Source organism: Gadus macrocephalus, chromosome 15 (genome assembly GCF_031168955.1).
Source record: "Gadus macrocephalus chromosome 15, ASM3116895v1".
NCBI classification, from domain to species: Eukaryota; Metazoa; Chordata; class Actinopteri; order Gadiformes; family Gadidae; genus Gadus; species Gadus macrocephalus.
Genome location: NC_082396.1, coordinates 21,106,265 through 21,113,839, shown reverse-complemented (window position 1 = coordinate 21,113,839; position 7,575 = coordinate 21,106,265). Strand labels below are relative to the sequence as shown.

Genomic DNA, 7,575 nt, shown 5'->3' with positions numbered 1-7,575 from the left:
AGAACCTGGACTGTGCATTATTCAGGGCTTCAGCATATGCCCTCCTGTGTTCCCTGTATGCCTGTTTGTAAACGGTCAGACCAGAGGCCTTGAGTCGCCGCTCAAGGACACGCCCAGCCGCCTTCATTGTACGTAGTTAACTGGTGTACCAGGGTGCGGAGCGCGAGAAGGACCTCGATGTTAAGGGGGCGTGGAGATCCAGGAGACTGATCAGGGACTGGTTGTATAAGTCCACTGAGTCAGCAACAGAGAAGGAGTCAGTTGAGCCAGAGGAGAGATGTTGAAGGTCCAGGGCCAGGGCATCCATGTTGATATTTTTCACATTCCTGAAGTGGATCTGCCGCTTTGGTTTGGTGTGGGAGGAAGGAAAAGGGAGCTCCATTGACACAACTCTGTGATCCGAGACGCCAAGATCATAGACCTGTAGGTTGCTGATGGGGGCGGAGTTTGAGATGACCAGGTCAATTGTGTGTCCTCTGGAGTGTGTGGGGGCATCAACATGTTGTTGTAGGTTGAGGGAGTCGAGCAGCTGAAGAAAATCAGCAGCGGGCTGGCATGAGGGGGTGTCAACATGAATATTTAAATCACCCAGAATGATGGTATTGGCAGAGGTAGTAAAGAGTGTTGTGAGGAGATCAGACATTTCCGGGATGAAAGCAGAGTTGGGTTTTGGGGGCCTGTATATGAGTAGAACAGTCATGGGATGGGGGGGCTTGCATGTGAATGCAAGACATTCACAACTAAAGACAGTCCATAAGCTTGCTTTTCGTCGCTGATGTAGCTTGCAGGGAACCAAGTAGAGATTATATGTCCACAAAAAAGAGGGACACTAGTCCCCTATCTCTCCCAGTCATACTTGGGGCTCCATCAGTTGCAATGGAAACAACATGCTTCAGGTCTATCTCTCGGTCTCTCAACATCTCCATCAGTGCTTCATAAATGACATCCCCTCTTGTATGCCCATGAAGGGTTGTTAGGCCTAACACATCTTCGAAGAATTCCCCCTTCTCTTCATCAAAAAATCGGACAAACACCAGAAGTTGGGCATCATCTGTGTTGTCTGTGGATTCATCCAAAGCCAGTGAAATGCATTTAGCCTTTTTAACAGCAGATTTCAGTTAGTCCAATAAATCATCAGCAAGGATTTCAGTTTGTCTTACTGCAGTGGAATCAGAGAGGGGTATTTGATTTATTTTTTGTATGATGTCATCTTTTTGAGTTCCCTCAAACCGAGCGATTGCTACTTCCTTCATGCACTCCTTCAAGATTTCCGCATCAGTGAATGGTTTTTTGTGCTTGCCTAAGACCCATGCCACTCGCAGTGAGGCTTCAGTTCCACGCTCCTGTTGCCCATGATGAACATCGACCGAGTCAAGTTCATCATGGGCATCGCAGCCCCCCAGGCATTCGGACTCGGTCATCGCCCTTAGGTCCTCTTGCTCCACACTTTCACCCCAGTCGGTGCTCGCGCCCGCTGTGGCTACTTGTATATGGTCGCTAGGAATGGGGGCCTCCGACAGCAATGGGGTCTTCGTCTGTCAGGCTAACATAAGCTCACTCTGTGGACAGTAGCATAGAACCTCGGCACTGAGCAGTATCGTCGATATTTACTTCTGAGCGAGAAGAGGTAATTGAATGACGCTGTATGCACGGTCAGATAGTTATATAGGGGGCTGACCCGGTCGCGTCATTCGTGGCCAGCCAATCATGGCTGGCGTAGTGATAAAGTGCTTCTGAGGGATACGCGGGGAGGCGTACCCATATGTGAGATACCTCACGATTGCTTGAAAGAGAACTCTCTGCCGGCTTGAACACACAAACACACACACACTTTTAAGGAGTTTTTCACCCGCTCCCTATCCGTGCTTGCCCCAACAAGTATGAGCGGCGTACTTGTTGTTTTGTTTCCGGTGTTGCTAGATCCGTTATGGTGTTTTAGTTTTTCTAACGCGACTAGTTGTTGCCAGACATTAGGTGAAAAAACTACGTTTGCCAAGCCAAAAGAGCGTTAATCGTGCGTAAAAAAAAAGAAAAATAATAATAATTAACGCTGTTAAAATTGGTTCGCGTTTAACTGACAGCACTAATTATAACATCTTTATCGAACTATTAAATTGTAAAAGAAGTATAAATACGAATCTTACCAATCTCCAGTCAGTAACAGTAACAAATCACATTGAAAAAAGAAACTCCCTACTGTCGCTTTAATAAAAGACTGTGTTTTTACGACGTCTAAGCAGCGCAAAGCTCAGTCTGCGCTAACCTTAATGAGGTGAGAGATGTTGTTGGTTTTGTCGTCATATTTGAGCATGCTCCTTTCTCTGCTTTGCCCGCCGAGAGAATTAGACAATGAGCTACGAACTTGCCTTGATGCTCAGTGACACTTTTCTTTGGCTCATGCGGGTATGAAAGTTTTATCTGTTCTATATGTAATATCAATGCTGTTCATATTATCGTTTGTGGGAATGCAGCAAATTGCATTAAGCTTTTATTTTCATTTTTTATTAAATATATTTTTCTATATATTAGCGGTCTGCGCTAACCTAACTGAGGAGGAGAATGCAGACCCGTGTATGGGGTACTAGATGGTCAGCGAAACCTTTATTTTGGCTCATGCAGATCTATATGTGAACAGCCAGCCTCCATTGTGGTGCTGTCCTTCTTCCGCACAGCGTATACCAATTTATTCATTACACTGTCATACTGGTGTCATGACAGAAATAATGGTGCCAGTCTATCCTTCCTGATATCTTAATTACAAATCAAAATGGTACCACTTTGCTTGAGGTCAAATAATGTATTCATTAAACAGTCATGATGGTGTTATGACAGCAACTCTTTCCTTCATGATGTCTTAATGACAAATCACATGGTACCACTTTACTTGGGGTCAAAGATTGTATTCATTACACTGTAATAATGTTGTCATGACAACCAGTTTTGCGAAATATCCTGTAGCACATCTATCTGACAAAGTGCTAGAATTGGTCTGTAACCTTTCACATCTTATTATAATCATCATTATGTCAACATTTCATGAATTAAAAAAGAAGTGCATTTTCTGTTTATGTCAAGTTGTCATGACAGAGACATCCTCTGTTGATTCCATCCTGGTTAACGTCAATTTGTCATTATGAAGACATCCCAAACAAATGTAATGTCAACTTGTCATGACCAAGACAACTTCTTGTAATGTCACTTTGATTATTGAGAACTTCTCATGACAAAGACAACTTCTGGTAATGTCACTTTGATTAATGTCAACTAGTCATAATCAAGACAACACAAACAATTTCAACTTGTCATAACAACAACCGAATGACACTTAATGATCAAAGTCATAAATTTATGACGCGTTCATAACGTTTATGACAAGTTCATGACAGTGTATTGTCTTAATGATGACAGTGTCATATTACTCTTATGTAGACACCTTCAAATAAAGTGTTACCCAAGTGCCTTATGTTGTGTTGCTGTTAAAAATGATAGATGACCTCTGCCAAAGAGTTTATGTTTTCAGCGGCCTTTGTGTGTGTGTACATTTAGCCTGTGAGTAAGATATCTAAAAAAGCAATGCATGGATTTGCACCACATTTGGTACAATAGCTGGTCATTGGCAAGTGAAGAACCAATGACATTTTCACAAAGATTGGCAAAAGCCGTCATTTGATCACTAGAAGTAATGCAATTTCAAAGATAGATTTATAGATTTATATGACTCACCCACATATTCTCAGGGTAGTCTTTTAATTAGTTGACTTATTCGATTTGTAACAGCCTCTCTGTCTTCCTCCCACTTCCTCTTACAGAACACCACCTCCAGAAAGTACCAGGTCCAGCCAATCAGGGGCACCTTCAGCAACTCATGTTGGGCTAGCACTTTGGACGCCTAGGAAAAGCACATGGATGGCACTAGAAATGTTTTTTCCACAGTTACAATGCTAGTAGTCTTTACTCTGGAGTAGAGCTGTCCCAAACGATTCTTTTTCAAACGATTAATCTAGCGATTATTTTTTCGATTAGTCGACTAATCTAACGACTAATTTTACGATTCATCTGATGATTATTTTTTCAGTTACCGATTATTTCACATTACTTCATCAATGTAACTTTTCACACAATATGGATATCAAAACATTTGTTGTTAAAATATCAACATTTATTAAATATTTCTTTAACATGACACTTTTTTGTGCAATAACATTGTGCAAACACGGCACTTAAATTGTGCAAACTGCAAAATAGTGCATTTTGATGCCATATGTAGTATCTAACAAATGAACAAAATAAGTCAATGGGCCTATCTCACAAAAAACGGAAATGACGTCACACCGGGTAAACATTCTTCCGGCGTAGTCATTTTTGTATTGCCGTCAATGCAAAAATGGATCGTTTCTTCGCCACTTCCCTGGTGGGTTTTCCGAAATTGCGATTCGAAGATGTGCAGAAGATTGTGGACACACTCAGCAACACCACAGCCCAGGCTGACAAAGGGGTACAAGTTTTTTGTGGAGGAGTTTGTAAACAATTATCAAGGTAAGTTGTCTAAGGTGTTTTGTTGTTGTCAGTAGGCTACTCAATGGCCGCCTTGCTCATTCATGTTTTGTGATGACAAGCAAACCATATACGATCCATATAAATCGTCAGAAATATTGTCTGTGTGTGAAATGTGTGTAAAATGATCATATTTGTTACGTGTAGACTATAATATTATGAATATAATTAGCCATGGTGGCTATGAAGTCTCCGTGTGTAGCGTTAGCATTTTAGCATTAGTTTAGCCAAGGATAGGTTCAGCTAGTTATTTGCTGACCAGTTTTCTTCCGATCAGCGACATATTATTGACATTATGTAGTGTGTGTATAGTGTCAAATATAGTTGATGGAAAGGTGGTAGTGAGAGGTAGATGCAACCGCTCGATGAGGAGGAATGAGGAGCCCCACATACTACATGTTTCTGCTGAGTTAGGGCCCGTTGGCCCAAGTCTGTTAGTTTTGATAGTCTGTCTGGACTAACAACTGCAGTTGCAGTTTTCCTCTTCTTCTGAAGTTCAGATCATTTTCATTGTTCTTTCTTACAAACAGTAGCGTGCTTAAGACTTGGCCCACCTAGCTTGCTGCAATGTTGTGGCTGTACAGACCTATGTATTTTTCTTCCTCTTCATTAAGGCACAAGCCGTAAATAAAGGAAATTTGTTGAGTGCATTAAAAGGACAAACATCTAGTTCATGTTATAACATTGCTAAAACAACAGATGTAATGGTGGCCCAAGAGTTTTGCACGGAAGTTTCCAATGGCCTTATATCAAGGTCCTACCTACTAAGTTCAGTAACTCAATTCTTATGGTGTTCACAGATCACCCTGGAGGCTGTTGGACAACTGGGTCTCTCAGAGCTGTAGCTTTGCTGCGGGCAAAGGCTTCTGTAGCCATATAACCGCTCTGCTGTTCCAGACAGCGCATTATGTGCAGCTGGGCCTTGATGTGGTTCCACCTTCCCTGGCCTGTACCAGTCAACCACAGATGTGGCATCGACCTCGAACCCACGTGTGCTGTTGTGTCCTCTGTTCAAATCATACACTTCAGTATTTGTCTAGAGTATATGAGCATTTCCTGTATTGTTGTTCGCCTCAGGGAATCCATCCAGAGGCTGTGAGTGACCTGGTGGTGAAGAAACCCAAGTCGGTGGGGAAGACTGGAGTCAAGTCCACACTCTACAGAGCGTATGCTGGTAAGACATTTGTTTTGCAATTTGCACTCTGTTAAACTTGCTCATTATGAAAAGATGCATATTAGAATACATCTGTTATCACTACAATATAAAAAAAAACAGTCACATTTTTATTTGACGTTTCGCCCTTTGATGTCCCACATCCTAGAGGGAATATCCAGCTTGGAGTTGGTACCATCTCAGCTGTGCTGACCTGGAAGATGTCAGCAATGACTTGTTCTTTAAGGCCAGTTGCTACTCTACAACAGTAGATGAAAAACTCATCAATGGCTGGAATCTTCCTTGAAGGGCTTGGTGTTGGAATCGCCTCTTGTCCAATCCTCTGTGCTTTGCTCCAATAAAGAATATATTGTGTTGAGGGGCAAAACAGACTCCCAAAACACTTGAAACACTTCTTGAGATGGAAACCGAGTATAATATGTCATGGTCTGATCAGACACACAAAATCTGTTGAGGACAGTTTGTGGCCCCATGGACATTTCTTGCAGCCTTGCCTCCAGCTCAGCAATATACTCCAGGGCATCATCCAGTGCACCTACAAAAAAAGAAGACAAATCAGTCTTCATTACCATTCATTCGTATTCACCCTTTCTTTTTATTGTATTGTTATTCTGTATACTTAAGTTTATTGATATTTATTATTATTAAATTTATTTGTACTGTTTTCTGTTTTTCTTTTTTATGTATTAACTATAGGTTGAGTGTTGTACATAGAGTATAAACCAAAGTCCTCGTTTGTTCGCAAACCTGGCCAATAAAGCTGAATCTGAATTAATATGTAACCCCAGTTTAACAGTGCGTCTGATGTTGATTGAATGTTTTAACGTTAACCATGCCATGTTTGGCAAAATTATACAATAGCCCAACAAGTGTTGAACAGAAATAACAGACATAACAGCTAGTTAGCACACATCTACTTACCGGCAGGGGGGCGTGTCGCGTAGTCATGTTCCCCGGTACCTCTCCGGTCCGTTTGTGTTTTGTCCTCTCCTTCAGCTTTTCGAGCTGACACCCGCACCGGGTGTTTTTTTCGGGGCTGTGGTGTAGCTGTTCCAGTCAAAACGACTAGGAACAGCTCCAGTATTCAGCGTAGCACTCCCGTCGTCATAATCAGCCGCTGAGAAATGCCGACTACAGACCAGTGTACTCCCCTTCTGAATTACGAAATTAACTCCTTCATTCCGTCTGATCGCCACTGCTGTATTGGGTATTATTTGGGAAGTCGTGGAAATGTAAATACGGTTGTTTTTGTTTTGAATTGGCGCATAGAGGTAGACAACAGAAGCTTTTGTTTTTTGACTGCGCCATTGTCAAATATCATGGACTACGCGACCGGAAGTCACTTTACCCGGTGAAGGCAAAATCGAACGCCGAACCAGGAAGTTGTGAGATAGGCCTATCAGGAGGAATATACCAAATATAAAAATACTCCCTCTCTCATTGTGCAAACTGAAAAAATAATGCACTGCCACCTCAGAGACCCAACTTCGAAAAAGGATTTATGTAATTTAAATTGTCAACTTGTAGTGTGTGTTTACTACTTAGAACTTGTTGATAGATCGTGGAATTTCGACAGTCTACTGCTAGACTAGAACTACATAACATGACAAAAGTTCTCTTAGTACTTAGAACTGGTTGCTAGATCGTGGAATTTCGACAGTCAACAGCTAGACTAGAACGACATAACATGACAAAAGTTCTCTTTTCACCAGAGTATAAAATCCGAACCCGACAAAGTCTATTCATAATATTGTAATGACCACGGAAGAGGCAGTGAATGAAGTGATTAGACAGCTTATTAGATACCTAATAAACCGTTGGAACACGCAAGACCGGTCACCATAGCA

General features: G+C 41.8%; 1 long non-coding RNA gene across 1 annotated transcript; it reads right to left on the bottom strand.

Moving 5' to 3' along the window:
* Positions 1–5,723: 5,723 nt before the first annotated feature.
* On the bottom strand, positions 5,724–7,133 carry LOC132473759 (uncharacterized). Its single transcript, XR_009529468.1, has 2 exons — positions 6,650–7,133; positions 5,724–6,263 (listed from the first exon to the last, which is right to left on the bottom strand). It is a non-coding gene; the product is annotated as an uncharacterized LOC132473759 (long non-coding RNA).
* Between the last annotated feature and the right edge of the window lie 442 nt (positions 7,134–7,575).